Below are 27,865 nucleotides of genomic sequence, written 5' to 3'. Positions count from 1 at the left end.
AAACAGGAAAGTTGTCAAGTGTCAGTCCAAGCTTCTCCTTACATTTTGTGTTTTTCACCCCCACCTCCCCCAAATTCCTGTACAGCAGCAGGCCAGGGAGTGCAGCCAAGTGCACGGAGCACAGACACCCCCCCACCCCCCCACCCCCCACCCCCCGAGCCGGCTCCCTCCTAGGGCAGACCCAGACCCAAAGGGGGAATTACGGCTTCAGCGTACTCACGGGGCCCCTCCAGTAAAGGAGAAATTGCCCTTGGGTTGAAACATGACATGGTCACACTGGTGGGAAAGATAATCTGTAATTTGAGGAAGCATAATCTGGGATAACAAGGTTTTACAGGGATCTAAATAATTCTTGAAATCTCCTGCATTTGGAAGTCCCCTCCATTAGACTGTGTAACTTCCTTGGCTCCTGCTACCATGAGCATTGTAAATTTAATGATACTGTGATGCTGCTTCATCGATGCTTGGCTTGCTGTCAAGCAGGAATTTTGTAAAAGCTGGCTGCTGTGCTGGATGGCTGAACTAACAACCAGGATCCAAAGCCACCCCGCCTCCCCTCTGCAGTGTGCTCCCCTCCTTGTACAGAACTACAGAACTGCTTTTAAGAATCAGCAGCCCAACCACTATTGGTACCATTCCATTATAGGTCCCTTTTGTGCATCAAATATCTCTGTGAGCGTTTGCTTGTTTCTCTGGATTTTTCTAATCGACCAAGACTAAACAGCAATGATGTAAGACATTAAAACGCTTTGGCCATCACCTCTTGAAACCGTAGTATCTCTCCAACCACCATCTTTTGCGGCAGCATGAAGAAGTAGGTGGTGACAACTGCAGAGAACACCGTAGGGAGAGTTGGAGGGAATGATCATCCAGCCCAAGACACTCAAGGAGCTGAGTAAGACCTTCGGTCTGAGTTGGTGGTCGCCAGCTCAGTGCATGAAGAGATGTGTGGCTCCTGAAAAGCCACCGGGGACTGTGGAAGGGTGGAGGTGCTGCGCAGTGACTGCCTGTGGCATGGGGTTTGTGAGTGGCACAGGGAGTGAACTTGCTGGGGAGGGTTACTAGGTTTTTAGATGAATGTATTGACCTAGTTTTCTGACAATTCCTGGATTTATACTTAGGCAAAAATATTGTACTGACTTTTCAGAATACACACTGGAGAAGGAAAATGGTGTTATACATATCAAGTAGGTCCTTTTTCAGTTAGAGCCATTTTAATACGTTTAGCAGTATATATATGAAATAAATGCGGTAAGGCTGCTACAAAGCTCATCTATACACTCCTCATTAGTTCCACAATACCTCCCATCCGTGCATCACTTAAGGTCAAAATATATGCCTTCCCATGCCTCCTAAATTACATCTATTTTAAGACATATTGAGTGAGACACTGGGGTTCAGCAGGGTACTTTGTCAGCACATTGATTGGGATTTGCATGGCAGGGCAGTTTGTGTACAGCCCTGTTTCTCACAGCACGCCCGAGTGTTAACCACAAAGTGAATTCCCTTGCAATTTATAGCCCTGTTCTTTTCAATTTGCTCTGCTAAGTCATTTGGCTCCTGACAGGTCTCAATTCCAAACACTGAATTGTTCAGCACAAAACAAAATGACATTGTTGCCCTAATCAATACGTACTTGTGGTAAACTGCAAGTATATGTACGTCTCCCAGACTGGGTTTTACAACAGGAGTTTTTTCCTCTGGGCTGCCCTGTGCAGCGCAGCCAGGGCAGTTGCTGCGTGCAGGAGGTGGCTGCAGAGCGAGGAATGCCCCGGTGCTGCTGGCCACCCCACCAGCCGCGCCTCCGTACCCTCACCCCACCTGCAAGGGGTTGGAACCGTTAGACCTTCATCAGAATCCGAATGCCAATGCCTGCTACATCAAACGGAGACAAAACCACGACATACATCTGCTTGAGCTACCCTGAAGAGTGAAGAACACACAGCTCTCCTTCCCTTCTTCACGTGCTGCACTTTAGTCTTTTTCTTTCATTTTTTCTTCTAATTTTCAGTTATTTTTATTTCCCTTCCCACTTTCCCACACTCCCTGTTCCACCTCCCTCACTAGCCCACCCTCCGTGGGCTCTCACTATCTTCTCGTGTCCCACCTGCCTCCTCTGCCCTCCCCCAGCCCTGGGCTTGCAGGGGAGGGCTGGGAACGCCGAGGTGGCCCAAGCCCAGCCCTTGCCATGCAGGCCGTGCCTTTGCAGCGTCCGATAAGCCTGTGCTCTTTGTGCCAGCAGTGACTGCTGGGGAAACCTGCCTTCACGATTGCCCTGCAACAGCAACAGCAGGGCTGCTGTCATTGCCATCGCTCCTGCACAGCTCCACGGCAGTGCACGTAAAGCATCGCTGGCCAGGAGATCCCATTCCTCCGGCCAGCCGCTCAGTTGGTTTCCTGTCATTTAAACCCTTACTGGTGACTGGTTTGGGTGAAGAACTCTCAGAAACAAACAAACAAAAAGTATAATAGGAATCAGACTGGGCGAAGGAAAATACATACGGAGCTGCCTTGGAAAGGCAACTTTGCAGCTGTGGAAATCCCACTCCAGCTACAGGAGCAAAGGGCTGCCTTCTCCTGCGGGGCTGGGTCCCTGGCTGGCATGAGGAGGGCTGGGGGAAAACGAGGAAAGCAAGGTCAACGGCATATTTGTGCCCTCCACAGGAAATACAGAGCAACGTGCTGGGATCGCACCAAAAAGCACCGATTTCCCACTGATGGAAGCAAAAGAAATTGGCAGCGCTGCACATCAGAGGTGCAGCACAGGCCCAGGAAGATGAGAAATGCCTGTAGCATTTTCTCCCAGCATCCTGAGCCTTGCTGTGCACCGTGGTGGAAGCGATGCCATCCTCTGTGAGAACACATAGGAAGCTGCCTTCCTATTTTGGCACAGTAACATGTAAAAAACATCTTACGGATTATTCAGAAAGACTCTTCCAGCCAGAAAATAACACGTCCTGTCACTATCCACCATGGACAGAAGAGCAGTTACGCCTTTGCCACTATGCAGCAAGCTTCAAAAGCGTGGAAAATCTAGAGAAGACTCATATGCTGGCATAGCCTCTGCTGACAGCACCTTGTCATCCCCGGGAAAACCCTGCCCATTTTTGTCTGAATGGTTTCCACTAATGAAGTTAACCAGCATCTCAGAAATACCACACAGATGTTATGTGGCATTAGACTGTCACATATTGATTAAAAAACCCCCAATGCTTCCCTGAAAGGAGTAGCTTTTTTTTCAGATTTTTTTCCTGAAAAAAAAAAATTCAGCTACATTTTCAGAATCAACATATTTTAATATTGGAAGATTGCTGCTGGTCTTTGCCTTCACGCAGTGTAGCACTGCACGGGGTGGGTCAGGCTCCGTCTTTAAATATTTACAAGACATCCGCTGTCATCTTGCTCAGAGACAGCAAGGCAACCTGAAAGCTCAAAGAAATATAATAACCCTCGCTCCCTCTCTTTCCTGACTGCAAGATCCAAATGTGCTTTCTCTACATTCAACCTTGATCAGCTGTCCCCTGATTTTTTTGTGCTGCGTCTGAGTGTTTAGATCCCCTGTCATCAGCACAGGGCCAGAAACAAAGTCCGGTTTTTAGTTTCCCAGCCCCTGATTTTCAGACCATCTGAGTGAGAATGAGACTCCCAAGGGCTGCTCTGAGCGGAGCGACTGCCAGGAGCCCCATGGCCAGCTCCCATCACGGCTGCTCAGCCATATACACGCCAATGAAAGCAGAGCTTGTGCTTTCAGCGTGGCACAGGCTGGGTCCTTCGATGGCTCTGAGAAGCTCTGCTGGGTTTGGCACAAGCAGTTGCAGCCTCCATACCTTCCAGCACTGCCGGCAAAGCTGCAGAGGGGCACTGGAATGAGCAGGTCCAAAAACCCATCCTGGAAGTGCAATGGTGCAAAACATGCCAGCACCTTGTAATTAATATCAACCTAAATACAGAGCACTCGACTTTCAAAATGAGAGATCTGGAGGTAATTGCTTCTCAGTCTGCCTGTTAGCCCATGCACTGGCTGATAGGTTTGTGTGAATCCTCATCTATGGTGGCATAAAAAGCACACGTGCTTTGTACAAACGTGGCCAGTGGCTGCTATATTTAAGATTAAGTAAAAAACATTTAAAGAACAGATGGAGCAGGGCATCTACACACTGAAAACAAACATTTCTTTAAAAATAGATGAAAGCAACATTTAGTTTAGTTCAAAGGTTGAAATGAACCATTAACATATCTAGGCTCACCTTAATACCTGCTTGTCGTGTATATTTAATTGTTTCCATTTCCATTTTGATTGTGCTCTGCACTTATACAATGACCACAGCTTGTCCTGAAGGATCTGACCATGGAGAAGGATTTTACAGTATTCCTGAAGAGAGAAGAGGAGGAGATTTCTGGGCAAAAATAGATGCCAAAACCACCCAGAAAGGCTGTTATGAAGAATTACTAGTCAGTCCCCGAGTGGGAACCAGTGTGCTCAGCACAAAGAGAATGTCAAAGCAGGGGTATGCAGCAGGGCAGCAACAGGGCAACACATTACAGACACGCGAGTCTTAAACCCCTGCTGCTTGAAGACACTTTGGTAGGACTGACCATGTAAGAAATCAGCATTTTCCTTCTTTTTCCTCAAACTGGGACAAAATTGTGGAAAGCATTGCTGCTTCTGGAGAGCAGCATTGCACCCAGCTCTGCACAGGCAGGCTGGCCCTCGCCCATCCCTGCTCTCCTCTGCATGGGGACAGTTGCTGTACGTGACTTGGGAGAACTCCTAGGGGTGGGAGATACAAACCACTTCATTAATACTGGATCAGCTGCAAAAGGTATTTTAGAAGTAGCTGATTAACAAACTTCTGATAAATCTAATACGAGCAGATACATGGTGTTTGCAGTGACTCTGCCTGCAGGTTCCAGACTGCAGCTCTAAACACGTTTTTCAGAGTCCTTGAAAAATTGATTTCCTTCTCAACTCTACTCATTATTTACTAATTATTCTTATTCTGAATTCTGGATCACCATAATTTCCTCACTCCCAAGTATAATCTTGCTCTCTCTCTCTCTCTCTCATTAAAATGTAGTCAGGAACCCCAGTACGTTCCTCCTGGTTCTGAGTGCTTCCACCTTTGGGCAGCAGGCATGGGGAGCCCGTTTTGCTCTATGTTTGAGACAAGGGAAGAGCAGCAGAATACGAAAACTTATGTGTCATAGAGCCAGTTTTGTTTCTGGCCACCAGAAGTTTTGTCCAAGCCAGCAGCCCTCCCTGTGACCAGCTTTCCCCCATACCAGGTACTTACGTGGCTGCAGCAGCGGCGTATGTGAGATCCTCAAAGCCTGAAATATTTTCTCTTTGGGAACTCCTGCCAAGGAAGTCGCCAGGTTTTCAGTTGAGACACTGAAATACAAAAAAATCAAGACCTGGTAGCGCCTGACCATGCAGAGACTCTTTTCTACATCCAAGTGGCACCTTCAACACCAGGACATTTTCTGTGTCCATGCTCCCAGTGCTGGTTCAGCATCTGGCTGTAACTCCCTGGTCTAACAGGGTCTAAAGCACTTTGTGAAAGCTTTGGGTTTTCAGCACAAGCTGCCTCTCCAGGCAGGAGCACCAATGCTCGAGCACACTCTTTGAGTGGAAGGTATTAGATGTAGTTTTCTTACACAAAATTCAAACATAAAAAAAGAAACCATAAAAGTGCTGCTGTTTCAATTAACATCAGGAAAATGTGTATTCAGGAAAATATTACAGCTGGGGTCCTGATGCTTTCCCATTTTACACCATCTTGCAAGAAAAACCTGAATAAAGGCTACTGAGGCATCCAGAGCTTATTTTCTTAGGAGGTAAGCCATATACACCCAAAGAATAAAGTGACAATTCCTTCATGTTCCTGAGTTATGGATTAGAAAAGTAGTCTCAGCAAACACTGATCAATGGGAACTTCAAAGAGAAATGTGGACCATCTATTACATTTTCTCCCAATTACCGTCCTTCTGCTGAGAACTGCATTTTATGTGCCTCCTAGGCTTCCAAAACAAAAAAAAAAAACAAAAACAAAAGTGAGCAGGATTTTTAAAAGAGCTGGTAAGAGAGTTCGACCTTTTTATTGAATCTAAACACCATAGAACTAGTTAAGTTGGTGGTAAATCCTGACCAGCTGCTGTTGGTGGGACCAGCTGGATGGTCTCTACAAAATCTCCATCATTTTTTTCCCCACTTTGTAGCCAAAGCAAGTAAAGAAAAAAAAGTCATTAAAATATATTTTTGAATATATTTTTGGGTTACCCATTCCCCCCCTCAAAAGTTTTACTGACTAAATGTTTGAAAAACTTACTTCAAGGGCTCTTAGAGGCCTTTGTCCAGCATGGTTGGGTTTCACAGTCCTTTAAAGCTTCCAAGATGTCATTTTTTAGCTAACTGTGACATGGAAGCACTGTTTCAAAAACAAAAGTCAGAAACATCTCTCAAAGTTGTTTTTTCTGATCATATTCTTTCATTTTTGTTCACAACTATTTGACAAATTTTATCTAGATCTGTTAATCATTTAACAAGTTGGACTTGATGATCTTAAAGGTCTTTTCCAACCTAAAGGATTCTATGATTTCCAGTAAGCTATAATTATTTTACCTTATTGGGTGAACTTTGCCTCTTCATCATGTTATTTCAATGTAATGAGCTCCTGGATCTGTTTTTGGAGAGGAAAGGAGAACAGATTGCTCCCTTCTACTTTTCTTCTGGAAACCATGGATAAACGTGATTCTGTAGTTTGCTCCTTAAGATTTGTCTCTCCCTCCACAAGCTTACTCAAAGGTTCCACTGAGTGAAGAATCACACCTGAAGCCAGGAAAATGCTGGAAAGTGGAGGAAAATAGCAGCATTACCTCTTGAGTTGTTGGTACTTTTCCACAGTGGTTTTTTTTCACCTCCAGCCCATCAAGTCCCCGGCAGCTCCATTGTTCCTAATTGCCCTGTGTGAGAGCGAGCATTTTCTGGGCAGTAATTTCCACCTGCTTCAGAACATGTCACACATCGCTGGCAGGGGAGGCAGAGGCTCTCAGCACTTCAGAAGCGCTCCCAGCAGCAGCAGGACCTGGCCTTTAAACCCTTTGCTCCAGGTTGTGGAGTAGTTATGCAAGCGAAATAGCAAATCATCCCATGCTTTGTCTCAAACACTGGGCTGACACTGGCCCACGGAGGAGAGCTGTGCCACCAGCGGCATCCTCCTTTCTCCCTGCCGTCGGAATCGAGAGGGGCTGCTGCCTGCACGGGAAGGAGCACGTACCCCTTTGTGACCAGTTTGGTTTAACTACCAACAGCCCAGAATTAAATGATGTGATCTGTAAAGATCATTAACAAGTTAGTATTCTCATTTCAGTGTAACTATGAAATCACCCCTGTGGTTATCCAGAATTAGACATGGCTTTATTTTGCAGGGCACAGGTAACAGTACATTATATTCAGGAAAGCATGTAATAATTATCTCTAAAATTATTCCACACATAGGGGACTGGTGAGCTGGATTGGAAAGACTGGAATTTTTTTCTCCTACTTGAAATCCCACCTCCTTAACCCATACCACACCTTGATGCTTCTTATGTCATCATTTATTTGTGTGACATTTTGTTCTCAACACAGTTCCACGCCTGCCAATACCCAAAGAGAACAAACCGCCCCAAATACCACGTGAAGGCAATTCTAGAGAGATCTGCTTTGCAAAAACCAGATGCCTGTACTGATGTCTGAAAAAGCAGGGTTTGTCCATCGGTGCCACATGCTGGGTCCCAATCCATCAGTGCTGCTCGCCTATGGGTGGTTTCGTTGAAAGGCACACGCAGCTACAGCCGTCCCGTGCAGCGGCTGCAAGGTCTGCGCAGCCTGATGGGGACAACTAGGTTAAAGACCAAGCTGATTTTGTTTCTCCTGTGTTCCTAACCCAATATACGCAGCGTCCTGCACTTAACGTCCTATTTCTCAGCATTTCTCAACCTCTTCTGTAACACCATGCACAAAACTTGAAGCAAAAATGGATGTGTACTGAATGCTCTGATCATGCATCTCCGCAGAGGTAGAAAAAACAGATTCCTTTTGGCATCAACAGAAAGAATAGACAAATAACAGTAGCTGATCAATGTTTTTGGTTCAAAAATAATTTAATTTAAAGGAACAAACTTGCTCTTGGAGCTCCTGCAAGGCAGACTGTTTTGCTCAGGTGAGAAGCTGTGTTGCATCAACAGCGGCTGGGCTTGAGTTTTGCTTTGGCCAGTATTAAAGTAAGATCCTTTCCTTTTAGTGACGCATTCCCATGGAAAAAGTCAAAGCAGTAAGTGTGAGCATTTCCCATAATTAAATGACTATTAGCACTATTCATTTTTAATTATTTTTTTTAAGAACAATTTAGGTGCCAAAAATACAACTGCTTCATTAAGAGCTAGATTTGATTTTTATGAAAAAATAGGTGGTGTTTTTTAGGTTAGCATCGCTTTGCATTTCCAGATTCTGACATGGACTATAGCACATCTGCTCTGGACCAAACATATCCAGAACACAGATTTAATGCTCTGGGCCCATCTAAGTGAGAGCAGCTGCCTTAACTGCAGCTACACAATGCTGTCATTTACAGGCACTGCCACATTAATGACAATTTCACTTGAAGATTGCATCTAGGTTGGATGGCTGCTGATGTGGAAAGCAGCTTTGCATCTAGAGGGCAATGGGTTTACTTGTGGAAATCAGAAAAAAATACAAGTTCATATTTCATTCTGTAGCAAGGGAGGTTATTTGTAGGGCTTTTTATCAGGAAAGACGAGAGTCTGAAATCTCACCAGCAGGGTTTGCAGTGTCAGCATCTCTAACAGGCTGAGCCGATGAGGTCCTGACCAGTACTTGAGACAGTAACCTCCCAGGAAAACTTCCAAGCGCTGCTTTCACTGATTCAGCCACTTCTCAACCTTGAGTAAAAGGGCATTATTCTTTGAAAGACTGTTATTTGAACAAATCGAGTGTAGCAATGCAGGGAGCCCAGCAGTGTCATGGCAGAGCAGGAGGTACAGGCAGCTGAGGAAGGAACAGGACAGAGTCATCCAAACAACAACATGCCCAACAGCATCTGTGTTATGGATCTCTTCCAAGAAGAGAAAGCCAATTTGGTCATTTAGTTATTTACACTCTACCATCCCCAGTCCTTTGGATATTTTTAATTGCACAAAGCGATTTTCTGCTCCTTCCAAAATACCCTTTATATATGGAAACCGCTGATGAAGCACCACGGAGGTAACTGCATTCCAGCAGGTCTGGAACAGCCCCCAACACATACGGTCCATGTCTTCTACTCCTGAGCCTCTGCCAGCCGACAAGAAAGAGGGGTAAGCCTGCTGGCCCTGTCCTCCCTGTCTTCTGATGGCACAGGGGCCCCTGAGGGTGTTTAGGAATTACACCCTGCCCATGCCACCAGAGTGCCTGCAACTGCAGCTTGTGGCTTACGGGGAGGCTCTTTGGCTCTGCAGGCACAATCAGGGACCGCAGACCCTCAGTACCCACCGTCTGATCATCATGAAATGAGGCAAAGCTCAGCTCTAAAAACAGAAACCTGAAGCAACCTGTGATGCTGAGGATGCCGGCAGACACCCTGGCCAAGCCCGCGCCGAGGCTCTGTGCTGATGGGTACTGCGCCTGGCTGGTTTACGTGCTTACCTCTGAGCTCGTCTCTAAAATGAAGATGTTCTTTTGTAATTCTCAGCTGGGAAAATACCCTCCTGCTGGGCTCCTGGCTGCTTTTCACATCAAATAAGCCTCGTCCAAACAGGTTTAACTTTCTGACACCTCTCTTTAGCTTGACAGGTAAAGCTGTATCAAACAGTGGGTTAAAAAATTGTTTTTGGGGCAATTAGTCTGCAAGAATCAGTACTTCCAGAGTTCTTACCAGTGAAAAACATTTCAGATATTTTAATCTCAGCCCTGTTAACACTCTGAATATGACAGAGGGCTGAAAAGAATCTGGCTTCCCTGTCACTGTGTGCATCCCTGTGGTTCTCGCAGTATAATAAGGTGGCTGTGGGTTTGACACATGCCATTCCCTCACTGTTTGGGTATATATGCTAAACAGCATGAGTCCACACAAGCTGAATTTTTACCTGTCAATTGCCATAATAAGTCCCAGGTTTGGGCATTTTTCTAATGGAAAACTAGGTTGTCAGGGAAATAATTGTTTATACAGAACACTGGATTTATCACTGGAGTATAGCAGATGATGCCTGGGAAAAAGTAGTGGTGGAAGTTTTCTACAGCCGTAGCAATTTAAGAGATCCTCTTACCATCTGGTGGGGAGGCTCCCCAGGAGCTCAGCTCACCCCAGGAGCTGTGGAAGGAGAAGCAGCACGGTGAGGACCTGTGAGCCTGGCAGGGAGGACAAGGTTGTCATTGCCGCCAGTGGATGGTCTGGCCCATGATGGCAGGTACCCAGGCTGGGAGGGGAGGGCAGAGCTGCCCTCTGCCCTTGATGTTCATCACTGCTTTCAAGGTCGAACTGACCAGCGGCCAGCAGATGACTTTGGAAGCTCACAGTGCAGATGATCAGCGGGACTGGGCTTCTGGTCACCTTAAGCTGCCCTTTATTAAGACGACTGCAGAGCAAAAAGTACTCGTTTCCCAGATCCCAGGTTAATACCATGCAGTCATATCGTTGGCGTTGGTCTTTAATCATTCCAGATACACAGCTCCCACTGATGTCAGCACAGGTTTTGCATTCTTGCAAAATCAGCATCTTTTTTCAGCAAAATCACACACTCAGCTTTAGTGGGAACTGGGTGACAAAACCACAGTGAAAAATCCCAGGCAAGTCTCCTTTTTGACTTGACTTAAAATTAAAAATGCAATAAACGGCACTTATCAGAGATCTAAGAAAATGCTGTATGATTGCATAGCAGCAAATGGTATACTTGCTTTTGAGACAATATCTTTGTGTTTGCACATACATGTACATAAATATACTTTTAAAAAAATCAAGGTTCACTTACGGACTGAAAACAAAGACTTTCTACACGTCCATGTTGCAATCTCACATATAACCACAAGGCTTCTGAATCTGGGTTATAAACATCGAAGAGGAAATGTTTACATTCATGCATCTTCTACTGAACTGGTTTCAAAACGTCTGTTTAAACTCTGACCGCGGAGTACTGGCTCTGTGGAAGTGAAAACACCTTACTGCACAGTGGGCTATAATCTGCCTGTGCGTGCTCCTGGATAAAATAAGGTTATCTGAGGTAGCACCGCATTTCTAGCCTCAACCAATGCCAAAGAAAGAGAATGAGAATCTCTTTAATTAAGGTTATCAAGTTACCGTGCATTGCCTGGCTCTCACGGACACGGTTCTCACAGGTCAGTTGATATATATGGGATCCTTAGGGCAACTTGCTCACGCATCCATAGCCCAACTTCTTTTCAGCAATACCTAAGTCTGACCTACGATGCCCTTAGCATTTTCCTGCCACTGCCCTTCAGGTGCAGGGTGCTGTTCAACAGAGCGAGGAGGATGCTCTGCTGCATTTCTCTCCCCCTGGAAGCTGTGAAGATATTTCCAACCCCTTACAATGCCATCCTGGGGCAGGTGCGGGTCCTCTGGGACACAGGAGCACCTGGGAGAAATGCATGGGGAGGGCCATAGGACTGGCAGCTCCCCAGGAGAGAAGTAAATAGTTTTTCTCTTCTACATTTCTGTACTTACCAAGATATAAACTTATTCTTGGAAAATATCTCTTACTCCATGAATCATTCCTGTGGGTAGAAAAAAAATAATATATTTTTTTAAAAAATAAATCAAAAAGTCTCACAAAAATTCATGAGTTTATCAAAATTCTGAGGGACTGAAAAACTCTTAAACTTAATTTAGGATTCAGTTTTCCCTCTGCAGTTTCTCAGCCCTGGTTGAAGCTGTAGGTATTTAGGTCTGGAACACAGATATTTTCAAATTTATTGTCGGTACGACAATGATTATGTAGCCCATTGAGATCGAGTGGTGTGATTTAGTGTTTTGGAGGCATTTGTCATGTTTGATGAATGCATCTGGTGATTCAGTGCAATGAAAAAGCGAGATTTCCAGCTAGTGAGAGATAAAGGATGCTGGCTGGTACATAGGGTTATGGCAGTGGCTATATAAGGTTACAAAAATTTTATTTGTTTCTCATTTAGAGTTTTAGAGGAAGATGGGAAGGGAGATATACTTTAGCTGGTGCTCCAAGGTGGAGCTAGGTAGGCTGTGTAAACATTTCTAGCGCTTTGACAAAACTTTCTTGGGAACTAACATTTTCTCTTCCTTGTGTTCCTGGTTTCTTGCCTGTCATCACATATCTGCACATAGTAGCCATGCAGGTGCATTCGGGGAGACCTTGCCAGTATCTCAAAGTTACCCCAGCATTCCCAGTTCTGGAGAAAGTCACAGAAATACTTTGTTTTCTTGTTTGCCTTCTGTAGAACACACTAAGGCTGGAGACAATGGGAAACTGTCAGGAGGCTGGGCCCAAAACGCAGGCATTTTCTCAGACAAGTCATGTCAAACAAGTTGCAGAAATTTCAGCCATATCCAGATAATGTCCAGTAATTTATGTCTCACTTTGGTTTAAATTTCAGATATAAACAGGTTCTTATTGGAAACAAGGTATTTTGCAGCGTGTTTTCTATGGCGTGTTTGTAATCAAATCATCTCACTCTATGCGGCACAGGGACATCCCGTTTTAAACACAGGATGCCAGGAAAGCACCTGGAATCCAATTTGATTTTTGTATTATCACTGAATCACCAATGGCTTTCAGAGAACAGAGATGTCTTTATCCAATGTGGTAAAATGGCACACTGTGGAGGTAATCAACAGCTCCCAAGTGCCATTACCACTTCTGACACAGCCATCTCCAGTTCCCTGAAAGCCATCATCACTACAATAATAACTGATAAAGACCATAAAAAAAAGATATCTTTCCTGATTCTTTTCTATCAGGCATTTGTTCTGCTGTAAGTGACAGTAATTCTGTAGGAAATAGCTCAAGTGTGAGCCTAAGAACAGCAGTCTCCATGGATTTAAGATTTACCTCTACCTTTGTGCATCTGCGAGAGGGCAAAGGGCGCTGCAGTGGCAATGCCAGGATAAGGATGATCTGGAAGACGCATGGCCACAGGCAGCAGCCCATGGGAAGACCCCACGTTCTCACCACCATCACCATTTTCTGACGAAGTCATACTCTGTGGCAGTGGTATGATCTAGACAAAAGTCGCTAACCTCTTCTAATATAGGAAATAGAGCATTTAGTCATTTCTTGGACATCTTTTTTGGGGTCAAAAGATTTTTTTCCTACTGCCTTACAGCCTGCGAATCTGACAGATGCCTGGAGCTAGAGGCTCTGCTTTCAGAAGAAACCCACACCTGGAATTCTGAATACACGAGAGATGCCACATTGTATTTTTCAGAAATTGTCTTGTAAGAACTCCCACGTTCCCACCAAATGTCAAGTTAGTTCGTTGCACCTGCCCCAATTCCCCTTTGCAGTTTCCGCAGCGCGTTGTTCATCACTCCCTGCTCTCGTTGTCTCGCAGAGTTATATGCTTTCCACGCCGAAGGAAGCTGGCTTCAGTAGTGAACAGGCTATATTTCAGTTTGACAAATTTGCAAATCCAATAGGGATCCCGTCAAATGCAAAGCGCTACGTGAATACAAGCTGTCACTTCGTCAAATTCAACGTGGCGGTTTGCAGAGCGAGGTGCTATTGGCGTGCCAGAGCTGCTCGCCCAACTCGAGACATGCAGCCTGGTGATTAGCTCGATTGTGCTCCAGCTTCTTCCTCGTTTGGACTGCCACCAGGCAGAGCATTTCCGTGGAGTTTGCTGAAGTTTCTGTTATGAAGGGATACGTTTGTCATGCTAAAATAGGAGATTTATATGCAGCCATGCATTTATTGAAAGCTTGTCTAGAAGTATTATGTGTCCAAGCAAGTCTATTTGTTTTTCAGCTCATTATAAGCTTCAATCTCCGTGTATAAGATCTGCTGAGAAATAATGTCCACTGAAACCTGTCTCAATCAAGTAACTACTTCTGATCTAGGATCCCCATCTATCAATCAGGGTTTTAAAAAACTTAGTAAGGCTGAGCTATCACAATTAATTCTTCCTTGAGAAAAGGTGCTATAAAGATCTTGGGTTTCTCCTTCTCCATTATTATTATTTCCTTAGACTTCTGGTTTGGTAAATATTATACATACATTGACTCACAAAATACTGAGCCTTAAAATGTTGTGATTAATGTCAGTCTCCAAGCCTATCCCAATTAAAATTCCTCTTAATTTCGGTATTTTGCCCTGAAAAGTACGGGGTGCTTTTAGTTCATTCACAGCGCTGTGCTTCTAAGGGAGTGAATCAGACACCCACCAACCTCTCCATAATTAAACTCACTGGAGAGCAGAGGCCAAATCGTGCCCATCAGAGCTCCACTCTGTGGAACGGCATTTTCTCCACCAGTATCCCCATGAGGTCCAGGAGACACGTACACTGCTGGAAGGAAAGGTGAAGAACCTGGCCTGGAAGAAACACTGCATTATTTGTACTGCACATACGAGCCAGTTTCTCAGTATAAATGTCACTCCCTGCAGGAACTGCGCAAACACACGGTTTTGCCGTTCTCATGCGTGCTGCTGAAGTGGTGCCTCTTTGACACCAACGTGTGTCTTCTGCTGCAGAACCCTCACCAACACTTTCAAACTGGCTTTTCAAAGTTATGTTGTTTATATCTATGGCTGTGAGAGCCTTGGAATCAGGGTCTCCGTAGGTGGAGGAGAAATATTTACCATAGCTGAATAAGGTGTGAAAACACCATGCAAGCAAAACTCAGGTAGAGGCTGTTTAAGGCAAAAAGAAAGGAAATTGAGGATACCGTTGCTTCAAGAGCAGATGAAGTACAATGCTTATTTCATTAATGGACAGTCATAAGTAAATTCAGATGTGCCAGTGCTAGTTCATCTTGCTGAAATATTTTAGTGTCTAGCTTTCAGATGGAAATACTCCATACTAATACCTCATTTTATCTCATGTTATTCAGAGTTTCCAAATAAAATCTATTGCACTCATATTCAGTAACACCTAACCCATGCTCTGCTGCTATTAGCTGAGCTTTAACTGAACCCAAGGCTCGCCTTTCGCTTAACAAAACCAGCTTTAGATGTACTAGAGCATCAATCCACACAGTAGTACTTATGAGGAATAAATTGATTTTCTCATTGCTCTATGTTGGCTAAAAATTATTCGATTATGTATTTAGCTGCTAATGGAAACTCATTAGTAGATTTTCATTTCATGCTTGTTTGCACCTGCAATCCATTTCTTCTTGTCCAAAGGACTGTTTCATTTGGGTTGCATGCTATAAATTTTCTTGCATATAAATTGATAAGCATCAGCCAAAATTCAGTATACGTGGTCTGAAATCGCTCTAGGCCATCATTTTAACAACAGCATCATTAAAGCAACAGATCTCTGGTGATTCATTGTCACTTATTGCTGTGCATATTGATGTTCTAAATTGCCTCTTAGTTTACTTGTTAATTTTGTTATCTTTGCTAGTGACAGTCCCCTGGTGTCTTCCCGTTTGCTCTTCCCCTGCATTCTCCTGGAGCCCCTCAAGGCTCCTGCCCTCCTTTTTTAACCCAAAGACGGGATGTGCCTAACTTGAGGCACTGAGTCAGGATGCCAGACTGTGGAGGGCAGGAGCGAGGCACCCATCCATCCCAGGGCACCCTGTTAGTCCAGGTGGGTCACCCCACCATTTCACCTGCACCACCATCATGGGTTCAAGGTACCCGATTTTACGTGGGATGTAAATTCTCCCGCAGGGGCAAACCCTCCAGCAGTGCTTGGTGACTCCATCACTTAAGCCCCAATAACATTTCCAAACTATGAATGGCAGTGTGGGTTAAGCACCATGCACACACCCAATTATCTATACACATTACTTTGTATTTTGGCCATGATTAAACTGGAATGCTAAGCTCCTTCTGAACAGCAGGCTGCATTCAAGGGTTGAGGCTGGAACTGGCTGAAGACTGACTTACAAAAAACCATCCCTTTCCCAGGCTAACACAGCATTAACATCAGTGCAGTCAAATTTTCAGCTGTTCCTGATTTTTAAACCACCACCTACACCACTATTAACCTAGTTTAGCTGCACTTAACTTGCTTTGATTTATGCCACATATTTTGTGGCTGTTATTCTGCACCCAGAACTTGAAAAATCAAGTGGAAGTAAACTCTTGCAGGAGTTTACTCTGATTTTCTTTACCCACATTACAGCGTCAGTGATGCTGAGCTTAGCATAACTTTGGCAGAGCAGCAGGGTTGGGCCAGTGCTTTAAGCCTCAGCCACATTTTCATGCGAGTTCATGGACCTGCAAGGGACAAGAAAGCATCACCAGCCCCACCGGGGCTCAGGCTCATCGAAGCTTTCTATGGATAAAGGACACCAGCATTGTATCATTGTAATTATCACAGTAAAAATCTCTGATGTTCAATAAAACATATGCTCTGTGGTCACTTGTTTTATTTGGAGGGATACGTTGTTATCTGTGTTGGAATAATACCCTATTCTAAGCCAGCCAAATCCAGCTACTGTGCCATCTGGTCATTTTTTATAATTTTTTTTAACAACATAGCTCAATGACACTTTTAGCTGCACAGATCAAAGGAGTGTATTTTTACCTTTGAAGCATTAGGTAAGAAAATGAGCCTGATGTTCCCAGCTAAGTCAACAGGAGAGTTGCTGCAGTCCTCGTGTTTAGAGAGGGACCGGAGAAATCCCTCTGTGCAGACCAGCAGGACAGGGTCCCGCTGGAGGGACAACCATTGAGCCGAGCCGGCTCTGCCCTGCGGTGGCACCTTACCTCTTGTCCCCAAGACCTCCTTGGTCCACAGCAGCCCAGGAATAGTGACAAGGCTCCATGGGTTCGGCGCAGTTCCCAATTTCTTGTGTGGGCAGTGTTGAGAGACAGGCTTTTCAGTGGGCATGAACAGGACGAGATGCTTTTTTAGATGTCTTCAAAGCAACTTCAACTGGTAACGATGTTAGAAGTGAGGCACCTGGCCACGGACTGCTAGTTTTGTGATGGTAGGGCCACATGGTGCTGTGATTTGTTCAAGAATAGGGGCCACAACGTGCCCAGTTTAAACTCTCCTTCCCCATCTTTCTACTCCAGCTTCCTGAGGTGTTCATACCCTTGGGATCTCCCAGGTGGTGCAGCACAAGGAGCCACTCCCAGGCGAGGGAGGAGGAGCATGCTGCTTACCCTGCTAAACTCCTGCTCGGCTTCCATCTCCCGCTCAATAATGCTGGTAATTGTGGACTTAACACTGTCTTCCTTTCTGGTCTTTCATCTCCCCTTGCTCTTGCTCACGGGAGACAGAAAACGTAGCTAAGTCTCAGCTGGACCCCACACAAGTAAAGAAGCAGAGGAGTCATCCCTACTTACCCATCCAATATTCCTTCAAGCACTTCCAGCTTAGTCACAGACCACCCTGAGCTGCACCACTGGACGTCGATGTAAAGTCTACAAGCAAGCGGTCCAGAGAGCAGAGGGGTAGGCACAAGAGTTAACAGATGACCATAACTTTCACATCACAAGCTGCTGGGCATTTTATTTATTTTGGAGCTTTGAATTTAAACCCACACACATCTTGGTTAGTGAAGCAGAATCTGATCATAATAATTATGTCACATTTTGTTTTCATATGAAAAAAATATAAAAACTTGTTCAACTTCAGCAGAATGATTCCAAATTGATCCAAATATGAAAACTGAATCTATTAGTGCTGTGTACTAATACAGCCCACACATAGGGAAAAAAAAATACATTTGCTGTAAAAATATCTTATCAACCAAATTAACCTGCTGAGGGTATGCCTGTATTCCCCACCAAAGTAACTGGGAATGGGAATGGGTTCTGAATGTGCTTGTTAAGTGCTCACGATCAATACAAATCTATTTTTCAATTAAGTAGAAGATACTGGGTGTACATGTATTGCCCGCAGGCCAAAATATTTTTGAGCAAAACCGGATTCCAGAATATAAAGTTGTGTTGTTTTTGCTCTGTCTTTTAAATGAGCTTTACCAGCATGCAACTCCAATCCTTGTGAACTCTGCAGATTAAATTTCCTTGCAGTAATGACCACTAGGAATTAGTGAAATGTTAATCTTCCCACCTGCTGTGTATGATTATACATGAGTCTAATCAACCTGATTACAAAAGAAAGCAATTTCTGCTTTTACGGAAATCTGTTGTCTGCTTTAGTTCTTCTTGAGGAACTACAAAATTCTTTACCCTATATTTCAGAGCAAAAATAATAATTAAATTAAAACATGTAAAGGGGAGAAATGGAGGGGTGATAGTAATTGCTTTACAACAGATACAGTAATTGATGCTCTGAGGATTTATTTCAAAGCATAGAAGTCGAATTAGAAACCTAGCTTTATCTGGATTTGAGTTGCTTTGATGAAGTCACTGCATCTTTGTGTCTTGATTTTCAGCTAAACTGTTCTTAATGAGAATGCTAATAATTACAGTAGGACTAAATTGTTTTAGGGACACAAGAGGATGACAGACAAATTTTTATTTCATTTAAAGCTACAGCCACAAATGTGACACTTTTCCTCTGTCAGCCCTGAAACGTGCTGGATGGGAAAAGGAGGGAATGCAGGGAATGCACCAGCTGAATTCATCGAAGACAGCTACTTAATGCACTGAAGGCAGATCATAAAGACAATTTTAAAAGCTACATCTAATTGTATTTCTTGTGTGAAAGATTTGTTTGAGCCCCCATGTACTGACCTGCATTAAAAAAAAAAAAAAAAAAAAAAGAAAGAAAAAAAGGCAAAGTTTAGACTGGATCCACACACCTTCTGAGCAAGCACTGCAGAGCAAAGGTATTTTCCAAGTCACAAATCCAGGAAAATCAGAGTCGGAGTACAGAAATCTGAAAAGTATAAGGAACATAGACTACATTACGCTGTTCCTTGCTCTACTTTATTCGTCAATCAAAACCACCATTTTCTTCTCAGCAGCCACCAGCCCCGGACCGCCTGAGCTCCCCCCCAGCACAGTTACAGTCATCTCCAGCCTCGCACTACGCATGGAAACATGGAATAATCCCTGGATTGAAAATCATAATATCGAATCATCTGATTCAATATATTGCCGCTAGTTATCTGAAACCATCCAGGACCTGATGGGCATTATTCCACAGGCAAGCTTAATATACCCCAAGAAATACGATGCCAATTATGAAACCAGTGTTTCTCAGCACTTTGCATGCAAGGAGCAGGAGATAACGGGGATCTCCATGGTGACAGTGCGAAGGTAGCTGGGTTACCTGAATGATAATTCTGATTCTTCCATCTGATCTTCATGGGCTTTTCACTTTTCATCTTTACCTCTGAATGGGTTAGCTTTCTAATGGAGAGGAATTGACAAATATCCCAGTGTTCCTTAGAGGAAAAGCAAATCTTTTCTGGTATAGACTCCTGCAACTTAATTTGACTCGACAACTGTTACAGGGAGAGCTGCTCGTCGTAGTAGGGAATTTGCCCTCTACACATACCCAGCCAGCTTTAAACTGGGCTACAGAAAAGAAATATAGAACAGAATAGAAAAGACCTTGCTAAAGTAGATCTCCAAAAACTCCTACGTGACACTGCCTTCCCCCTGGACCTTTGCCTGGGGGCAGTCCCAGCCCCCCCCCCCCCCCCCCCCCCCCCCGGCTCTGCCCAGTGCCGCAGCTCCGCTGGGAGCCCAGCTCACCTCTGACCTTCCCTTCTGCTCGCTGCTCCCACAGCGACACAGAACAGAGGCCAGAAAATCAACATGCACTGAATTCAGGGCTTTCATAATTTGTAAGGCTCTCATCCAGTTTGCAATTTGGAGAAAAGTTCTACGGGGATCCCAAAGCAATCTATCACTCTAAGGCAGAATTGACTTTCATCGATTTCAGAGAGGGGTGCCTTCATCGATTTCAGAGAGGGGTGCCATGGCCACCGTGGCCACCAAAGCCGGTGCTCCCTGAAGTGCAAAGCGGCTGCTGCCTTCCTCTCCCCCTTGTGCTCTTTAACTGTGTGCTTATTCGAAAAGCTGAGCACTTCTCAGTTTGGTTCATTAAAAACTTCAATACCTTAAACAATCTGGTTTCTCTCAAGCTTTGGGTTGTGCGGGAATATCCTTGGAAGATGAGCCACAAGCCTGGGAAAGGACCTCGGGGCTGCAGGTGAGATCGACATCCTGACTCGGGCACCCAGCAACCTCTGCAGCATGAGGGAAAGCAGTTTCACGTGAGAGATATCTAAATATATATATATATATATAAAATAACATGTGATCTCCGATTGCCTCTGTCAGCTATAAAACTCCTCTCGAAACACTCTCCAAGCCCCTCCTGAGGGCGGAGGGAGGAGAGGACAGACCCATCCTGCTGCTGGCATCCCCGGCCGGGTGGTGGGGGGCAGCCGCCGGACCCCTCTCCAGCCCAGCCACCGCCGGCTGCTCACTCCCTGAGATCTGAATGGGACGAGGCTTCATTAAAATCGTTTTCCTGCCCTGTGTTTGATGCAGCCGTACGGATAAGACGCTGCCCCAGCTGCGTGCTGCTACTCACAGCTGTCACTCCGGCAGCGCAGGGCTTCACGGGGAGCGGAGAACAAAAGCGAAGACTGATCGCTGTGCAACCACCCAATTAACTCCTGCATTTTTGTTTTTCATCTCCTTCTGCTTACTGGAGAAATAAGTACAATAGATCATTAATGCTGACGTTTGCGACACTATGCAGTCACCTTCTCCCCCCGCTTCACTCTGCCACGTTACCTAACACCTGGTAGGGGATTTAAAAGGATTCTCTCCATCTCATTTCATATATTAGTGCTAAGTTTAGCTTCTGTAGGCAACAATCTCTGTTTAAACTTTAATAAAGAGGTATGTTTAGAATCTCAGGGGCACACTCTCTGCTCATTTGAAACAAATGAGGATTATATAAGGAGGAACATGAGCTACAAATAGGATTCATAAAATTAATTGGCTCTAAGCTGCAGCTGAGCGGAGCTGAGCCATCAAAAGTGACGGGTGGCCAAAGCGCATCTGTTCCACTTGGCCAACCCTGGGGGCCGGGTCCCTGCCCCAGCCCGGTGCTCCTGTGGCTCCCACACACCTCTCAGGCTCTGCCCCAACGCCGGGCTCCTGCAGAGCCAATGGTCCCGCTGCTGCTGCCGCGGTCCCAAAGACGGTCCAAGAGCTCCGAGCTGCCTCAACGTTTTCATTTCTGTGGTGCCACGTAGGTTCTGCCCCACGAGAGGAGTGTGGATGCTGCCCACAAGTTTGGCGTACTGCAGGGTACCGCCCGATCGCTCCTGATGAATCAAAACATCACGGCACATGCTTGAACATTCAAACGAGGTGAAAACCCACACTTCTTTCTTTGGCTACAATCATCAGTCCAGTTGCCAGAATTCCTCACACAAATCTATGCCTGCACGTGCTGTGCTCGAGTCGTTTGTTGGACTAGAAGCCACAACAATGTTCTATATACTGATGATATCACATATCACGCTGCTAAATCCATCTGAGGAAATTTCTGGAATTCCTTGCAGGAGCCTGTCTGCTACCTCCTCCAGAGCGCTCCAGCCCCGAGACATGGCTGGGAGCGGGGCAGCTGGGCGGCCCCTCTCCATTTAGCAAACTGCAGCTCACTGCTGGGAGCATCACTTACAGCTGCCGTGCCTCAAGCAGCTAATGTAAAACCTTCAGCTGAATCTCCCTAATTGCATTTAAAGCACCATATATATATATAGGTATGTATAAACCTAAAATAGCTTCCACATGTTCTTCCATTCCAGAGCTCTCTGCAGTTACAAAGCGCTGAGATAAGCGTGCTAAATTCTGCCGAGACATGCATCCCACCCCTTCCCCACCACAAAGCCCAACCTGTGCCAGGCTCCTAGTACTTTTTAGCAACAAGTTATAAGAACTCATCCTAAGCAGCGACACATAAACAGAAAACAAGTAAAAAGCCTCAGGCAAATGCTGAAGGAGATGGAGCCCTGCTCCTGGGTTGTGTGGAAGGGCACGGCTCAGACTCCATGCCACAATTCCCGTAGCTCTGGACGGGCTCCATCAGCTCCCCTGGATGCATGCCATGAGCATCTCACCTGAGATGCAGTGGGTTTGCACACCGAGACTCCACAATCAGCAAAAAATGAAAAAAAGTGGGAGTAAAACTTCTCTTGCTCCTAATCAATAACTGTAATATCACCAGGAGTATAAAGACTGAAAAAGACAAAATCTCTTCAGCTTTCCTTTCTCTGAAGACTCTATCCGCTAAGCAAGGCTGTAGCTCATTCACAGCTACTGAAATTATCCTTAATTTCTCAGTTGTGTTTTACACACTATCACTGACATTTTAGTGAATGGCATAACCAGTCAGGACAAAACAGTTTATGACGATGTCCTTGGGTAACGAACATACCAAAATGGTTACTAATGAAATAGGGAAGCAGCAGCATGACCATTTTTCTGTAGCCCCAACGCAGCCCTTTGACAATTTTGGCCACTCTTGATAGCTCACGAAGGAGGCTGACATACCTCCTTTTTTTTTTTTTTTTTTTTAAAAAAAAACCAACTTAAAATAACTGGCATCCACACCAAACAACCTCCCCCCCCCTCACATAACAAATGGCATTTCTCAATGCCCAGTAACCCCCGAGTTTAATACATCTATTATTTCCTTCCAGATAAATCACACCTACTTGGATGCCACCAGGACCAAGGACCAACGTGAAGAGCGGGTGCTCTGAAGAGCCTCTGGGTAAAAAAGCAGTGATGAGGTCTGCCCGGCACAAAGGCAGGGCCCAACTCAATCATGATGCTCAATTACTGCTCATCACGTTAACCTGTGGTTTTAATTCCCTAACAGCAACAGACTTACTAATTGCTGCCTGGGACAAATCCTTCATCCAATGAAACTCCTCTCGCAGCTATTTTTAAGGGCTTTCCCCCTGATCCAATACACTGTGTGGTGCTTTACACTGCTTGGAAGAGTCACTAGAGGACCACCCAAGTCTTCTTGGGTCTGTGCTGTTGATCGCACCCAGATACAGCAGCAGCAGCAGCAGCAGCCATCACTCTGTCAATACCTTTCCCAAAAGAAACAGGACATGTGTGGGTTTTAGATTATCCCACAGAAAGAGCTAAGACTAAAATTTCCCTCTAGATTTCAGAGTGTCTGTGAGTCTTGCAGGTATTCAGACATGGGCTCTATTTGAAGAAAATGAAATCTTCCCCTGTTGATAACATACTATTACAAGTATCACCTGCTCCTCCGTGCTGCCCCCACATACACACTGGAAGTAATTGAGAAAGTAGTGGTTTGCAGATTGCTGTGTACAGGGGACAGCAGACACCACCACCACTTGTGTAGGAAAAGGGAAGCTGGAGCTGTGACAAACCAGTATGGCGCTGGCTTCTGCTGCTGGGAGTCACACCGTCACTCCTAGTTTGTGCAACTTAGTTCATAGTTGTCAAAACAGGCGCTCACTTACGTACCTGCTATAATAAAATTAGTCAAAATCACATCTTCACCTGTAGCATTGGAAATATTTTCATATCTAAATTTTTCAGTCTTAGTGCAAACATATTACTTTTGGCAGACATTACAAAAGAGAAACGGAATAACATTGTGATGCTTTATGTAATGCCGTATCTGGCGAAAAAAAATTAAATAATGCTGCCTATATGTCTGTGACTGTAAATACACATCATTTACCACTTAAGTAATCAAATTCTGAGCATTTCCAAATCTTGCAGAACATCCAACCTTTTCCCTGAAGCATTGAAATCTTGTCACAGAGCTCACCACCCATGGCCATCACACGGAGTCGTATATCACTTCCTGAACCTTAGGTTTGAAGGAAAATAAATTTAAAAATTATTTTTGGAAAGAAAACAGCTGGGGAGTCTTCAAGATGAAATTAGAACATGACCAACCTTGAGAGACACGAACAGAAATCATGGTCCTGTTTCAGAAGCAAAAAGCAGACTCTCAGCTCCAGTTGGATGGGTGACTCGCCACCCTCTGACGACTTTTAGGCAAGCCTAGAGATGGAGAGGGAAAACAGGGATATTGTGCATGCATGGTGGAAAGGCAAGTAAGTATTTAAGGGGACCCACTGCAGATGGGGAAGGTGAGTTCTATTTAAACTAACCAAATATATCAACGCGGCCAGCCTTTCTTATTTTAGGAAACACATCCTATATTCACCAACTGGCCAAAAGCAAAAGGATCTACAGCACATACCTTCATGATAGGAAGGAGCCTGGACAAAACTCAGAGCAGGTGATGCCAGCGGCTCCCTGCGTGTCCCACCTCTCCGTGGGGGTGGCTTGTGCAGCTCAGTCCCACAGACACCTCCGATCTCATCCCTCAGAGCCCAGCCTGCTGGCTGTGCCCCCCCAGCCAGGGGTGTCCAAGTACCCCATACGCCAGCACAGCCTGATGTTCTCACATGATATCATCCCAGCTGCCAAACCACGTCCAAACTGCTCGAAACCAGCACGTGGCATATTAAAATACAGCAAGAGCATCCTGCGCGCTTCCTTGCACAAAGTAGGGTGACCCATTTTCCACACATATTGTTGGAGCATTTAATTTTCTAACCTTTCCTCTTGTATGACACGGGAGACAGCCCTGCTACTGTTTTCCTACAGCAACGGGCTGCTTCTGCAGCCACATGCCATAAAGCTATGTACACTCTCAGCCCTGCCCCCACTAAAGCTGATGGCAAAATCCCCGAGTGTCTGGAGGAGCCCAGGACCTGGGCTCAGCAACCTTCTGCTCCAAAGCAAAGCAAGCACTCGCTTTTCATTGAGCCTCCTCACACACCAAATACTATTCAAACACATTTATGATTTTTGAACGGGTGTCTTCAGCTGGAACCTCAGAGACAAGTGCAGAGGGTTTATCTAGTGGTAACAAAAGCCTCATGGCATTTCTTAGATAGAAAGAAAACTGAGTTTAGCAATTATTCATAGCCTTACATACATTCTTGCAGACAGCCAAGCTGATTTGGCAGACTGAAGCTAATTGGGTTTACAGTAGAATGAAGCTTTGATTGAAGTGCCTCGCTTAAAAAAAAAATAAATTACCCCCCTCCATACCCCTGATAACATTACTCTCGAGCATGTTTTAACAACCACCCCACATATTACCAAAGAAGAAATGCAGAGATTTTTATTGCTTTACCAAGCAAAGACCCACAAGTGAATAATTCCGAACTGTTTGATCTGCTGTATTCTGATCCATAATTTAGCGGCTGCAGAAGGGCTGCGTGTGGCTGACATTTCAGGCTGCTTTTGAAGTTCACGAAACCCCTGCAGTCACCAAGGGGAGGGACCCTGCTTGGGAAGCCAAGGTGGGCACTGAACAAAAGGTGGGTGGGAAACAGCTCCACAGCTAATGCCCAAAAAATTGGTTACAAAAAACTGGAGAATGGAAATTAATGTAGCCTCGAGTTTACTGAGTAAATAATTCAAATTCTACTGTGGTGATTTATGAAAATAAAAAGACATATTTAACAAGCCCAGCAGGCAGCAGGTGCCCCTATTTTTACATGTTAAGAGACAAAATAAAAAAGCAGAAGCTTTTGCTTCACTGGGCTTTTTTCCTATTTCATGGTTACAGTTTAAAATAAAAGAGCTCCTGTGTGCTCCAGGGCTATGCTGTGGGTTTCAATTTCCACACAGCCACATGGAGAACCCTTCCAGGCGTTCCTGGGTATTAATGGTTCTAGGGGAGGTTTTACAGAAATGACACAACCACCTACACATTTCAGAGAAGACAGTTTTGCAACAGCCTGGTGCAGGAACCACTCAATACAAACCTGGTGTTCGTGTGCTTTTCAAGGGCTTTCCTAAATCAATATGTTTATAATGCCACATAGGAATTCAGATCACTGACCAAATCTTTGTAACAATTCTGGGTTACTTTGCGGGGAAAAAGCCAAAATAGTGGCATGGTACCTACGTTCTTGAAGCAAATGGAAGACGGAGGTATACAAAGACAAGATGAAATGGAAGATGGAGCCTTCGTGGGAAGCAGAAGAAAAACAAGGTCCCACACATCAGCTAGGATGGCAAACAGGAAAGGAAAGAGTCCAAGAGTGAAGGCTAAACTAGCTAAAAAATCTCGTGATTTATCATAGAGTCAAAGAAGGTTTGAGTTGGAAGGGACCTTTAAAGACCATCTAGTCCATCCCACCTGCAACGAGCAGGGCCATCTTCAACTACATTACATTGCTCAGCATCTTGTCCAACCTGACCTTGAGCACTGCCAGGGACGGGGCAGCTGCCACCTCTCTGGGCAGCTTGTGCCAGTGCCTCATCACCCTCATCGGAAAAAAATTATTCCTTATACCTAGTCTGAACCTACCCTCTTTAAGTTTAAAACCTGTACCCCTAATGAACTGTTATTTATGAAGTTGTGTCTCATCACCCTTCTGTATGGAGTGATTTATAGACAACTAGTGCAGTGGAGACAAGCTGACTGACTTTGACTTCACGCTCAGGCAGCGAGCTGGGCATCATTTCATCCCTCAGGGGCAGCCACTTAAAACCAGCCATATTCAGGGGGTAAGGAGCAGCTGGCATTAGGAAAAATAGGCTTAAAACCCCCAAAACCAAACCAAACCCCAAAACCACAGAGAAGGAAGCACTGGGGTGAAAACCCTACTGACCTGAGCAACCCTCAGATGATGTGGGGAAGGAGCTCCATCCACTGCACACTCTCCCTGCCATTTCGTTCCTCTGCCAGCTTTACATATTTGATGGTTTCAGAAGAAAATCCAGTCTTCAAAGGTGATGGTCTGCCCCTCTGCCAGCCTTATCAATCTCCATCCACGGGGCCAGGCTGTGCTGCACATCAGCACCTTTGTCGTTGACTCCCATATGGATCATTGTGTGAAAATGCCTAATTAAGAGAAGATGATGAGATTTTTAGAAAGTAAACCTTATGACTTTCTGCAGAGGAAATGTGAGCAGTAGTGCTGTATCACAAGAGATGGTAAGTACAGGTAGAGAGACAACTTTGAAGGCAAACTGCTGCCTCAGAGTGTCGTGAGTTCTCAGAGGTTTAGACTTCAAAATTACACACTTCATGCACTGTATGTTCGCAGCCTGACAGCAGGATTCCCCCGGAGAGGCTGGGGAAGGATCCTCACAGTACTGTGCACAGTGCTTTGTCAGATGAAAAAATCCAGCAGACAGTGATTGCAGATCAGAGGAGCTTACAGCTATTAAATCCAACAATTTGCCACTCTCCAGATGCAGATCAGGACCATTCACTCCACACGCCTCAATAAATGACCCTGCTTCTAAAATGCAGCACCACGCCTGACAGATGAATGGACTACAAATTCAGATTTGTTTTTTTGACAACACACAATAACAGAATATCAAAACTCCCCCGCAACCCCCCAGCCGACCCCACTTAAAGACGCAGCAGCAGTTGTGCAGATGCGGAGCCCATACGCTGTGCCACGAGGGCTGCCGGAGCCGGGGCCACCACTGCCTCGTGCAGCCCTGAGCCAGCTCCGGACCGGGCACACAGACCGACATTATCTCGTGAGATTATTTAGCGCCGTGCTTCCCCCCTGGAATGGGGAGGACAGGGAGAGCCTTCCCGCAGGTATCTGTGTGCTGGCTATGGTAAGTCATGCAGAACACTTTACAAACTGCAGCACGCCAGCAAGCTGACTTTCCACCAGCTGTAAACACCCACTCTGTATCCCTCGAAGGCAGAATACACAGCCCGCCAGCCCTT

At 45.2% G+C, this 27,865-nt stretch overlaps 1 long non-coding RNA gene across 2 annotated transcripts in view; it reads right to left on the bottom strand.

Moving 5' to 3' along the window:
• Nucleotides 1–27,206, bottom strand: part of LOC114012903 (uncharacterized) — a 39,190-nt gene extending 11,984 nt beyond the window's left edge. Inside the window, exons 1-13 of one of the 2 annotated variants that reach the window (XR_003555659.2) lie at nucleotides 26,781–27,206; nucleotides 24,037–24,144; nucleotides 23,867–23,947; nucleotides 20,180–20,309; nucleotides 19,385–19,464; nucleotides 18,912–18,988; nucleotides 14,429–17,565; nucleotides 8,818–11,767; nucleotides 6,623–6,846; nucleotides 6,330–6,428; nucleotides 5,295–5,392; nucleotides 4,248–4,372; nucleotides 2,503–2,612 (exon numbers count right to left, since the gene is read on the bottom strand). This is a non-coding gene — a long non-coding RNA (uncharacterized LOC114012903). The remainder of the gene's footprint in view (nucleotides 1–2,502; nucleotides 2,613–4,247; nucleotides 4,373–5,294; nucleotides 5,393–6,329; nucleotides 6,429–6,622; nucleotides 6,847–8,817; nucleotides 11,768–14,428; nucleotides 17,566–18,911; nucleotides 18,989–19,384; nucleotides 19,465–20,179; nucleotides 20,310–23,866; nucleotides 23,948–24,036; nucleotides 24,145–26,780) is intronic. The other variant, XR_003555658.2, reaches the window with a different exon arrangement.
• Between the last annotated feature and the right edge of the window lie 659 nt (nucleotides 27,207–27,865).

Source organism: Falco peregrinus, chromosome 5 (assembly GCF_023634155.1).
Source record: "Falco peregrinus isolate bFalPer1 chromosome 5, bFalPer1.pri, whole genome shotgun sequence".
Taxonomy (NCBI): Eukaryota; Metazoa; Chordata; class Aves; order Falconiformes; family Falconidae; genus Falco; species Falco peregrinus.
Note: the sequence above shows the minus strand (reverse complement) of the source record. Positions and strands in the feature narration are given on the sequence as shown.